Here is a 2,192-nt window from a genome sequence, read left to right as displayed (position 1 = left end):
GCAAGTTCAAGTTCGAACTTGGGTGGTTGCTTCGGGATGGCTTCCATGACATGGTCAAGGAAGTGTGGGAGAAACCAGTCGCCGGGCCTACCCCAATACACAGATGGAATAACAAAATGCGTGCATTACGTAAATTCCTTGGTGGTTGGGCCAGGCATACGGTGGGTATCCTCAAAAAGGAGAAGCTTCGTCTTTCATCTATCATTGATGAATTAGAAGCTTTGGCAGAGGTTAGACCTCTATCTGAGCATGAAATTGAGATCAAGAATCATTCAAATGCACAGATAGCAAACATGCTGCGTGAAGAGGAACTCAAATGGTACCAACATTCTAACTCGCAATTTATCCTGAAAGGTGATTCGAATACTAGATATTTTCATGGAGTCGCCAATGGCAGACACCGGAAGAAAATTATTCATTCCCTACAACAGGATGAGGGAGTGATTGAGGGGCATGAGCAACTTAAATCTTATATCACTAATTATTATAAAAATCTGTTCGGAGCCCCAGAGGAAGGAAACTTCTCGATGGATGAGACCCGAACAGATGACATCCCTCAGGTCTCTGATGAGGAAAACAACCTTCTAACAGCCCCATACTCCGAGGAGGAAGTTAGAAAGGCAGTTTTCCTAATGGAGCATAACAAAGCCCCGGGTCCGGATGGTTTTCCTGCTGAGTTCTATCAGAAATTCTGGGAAGTCATCAAACCGGATCTCCTACTTTTGTTTACCGACCTACATGCTGGCCAACTAGAATTGTTCCGCTTAAACTTCGGTGAGATTATTTTATTACCTAAGGTTAATGAGGCTGAACGGATACAACAATATAGACCTATTTGCCTCCTTAATGTTAGTTTTAAAATATTCACAAAGGTTGCGACTACTAGGCTAAATTCGGTTGCTGAACATGTGGTTCGGCCTTCACAGACAGCTTTTATGCAAGGCAGACACATCCTAGATGGAGTTGTTATCCTTCATGAAACAGTCCATGAATTACACCGGAAAAAGTTAAATGGGGTGGTACTCAAAATAGACTTTGAAAAGGCTTATGACAAAGTCAAGTGGCCTTTTCTTCAACAGACTCTCAGAATGAAAGGATTTTCTGAAGAGTGGCGCGCTATGATCCATAGCTTCGTTTCTGGAGGTAGTGTTGCCATTAAGGTCAATGATGATGTTGGACACTATTTCCAAACGAAGAAGGGATTGCGACAAGGTGACTCGGTATCGCCCATGCTATTCAATATAGTGGCGGATATGCTAGCGGTCATGATTGAGCGTGCCAAGGTTGATGGCCAAATTGATGGGGTAGTAAATCATCTAGTTGATGGTGGTCTCTCTATACTTCAATATGCCGATGATACGATTCTCTTCATGGATCATGACCTCGAGAAAGCGAGAAATCTGAAACTAATTTTATCAGCATTCGAGCAACTCTCGGGTCTAAAGATCAATTTTCATAAAAGTGAATTGTTTTGCTTTGGCGAGGCTCAAGACGAGGCCCACCTGTACGCTCAACTGTTCGGATGCGGGTTGGGTCAGTTTCCCATCACATATTTGGGGATACCGATACATTATCGGAGACTCACAAATGCTGAATGGAAACACGTCGAGGAGAGACTGCAAAAAAGACTTAGCAGTTGGAAAGGTAAACTGCTGTCTCTGGGTGGAAGATTGGTACTCATAAATTCAGTACTTAGTAATATGGTACTATATATGATTTCCTTCTTCCAGTTACCGAAAGGAGTTTTACATAGATTGGATTATTTCCGATCAAGATTCTTTTGGCAAGGAGATAGCGAGAGTAAGAAATATCGACTGGCTAAATGGAGTGTGGTTTGCCGTCCCAAAGACCAAGGCGGGTTGGGCATTCATGACCTTGAGGTTAAGAATAGGGCCCTCCTTGGCAAATGGTTGTTTAAATTACTAACGGAAGATGGTGTATGGCAAACCCTCCTAAGGAAGAAATATGTGGGTTCCAAGGCGATATCCCAAGTATATTGGAAGCCTGGGGATTCCCACTTTTGGGCAAGTCTAATGGCTACAAAGAAATATTTCTTCTGCTATGGATCCTTCTCGATTAAGGACGGCTCGGAAATTAGATTCTGGGAGGACAAGTGGCTAGGAAATGCCACACTCCGGGAACAATATCCGTCTCTATACAACATTGTACGCCACAAAGGTGATACTATCGCC

The sequence above is a fragment of the Triticum aestivum genome, chromosome 4A, assembly GCF_018294505.1.
Source record: "Triticum aestivum cultivar Chinese Spring chromosome 4A, IWGSC CS RefSeq v2.1, whole genome shotgun sequence".
Lineage (NCBI taxonomy): Eukaryota > Viridiplantae > Streptophyta > Magnoliopsida > Poales > Poaceae > Triticum > Triticum aestivum.
This window is presented reverse-complemented; position numbering follows the sequence as displayed.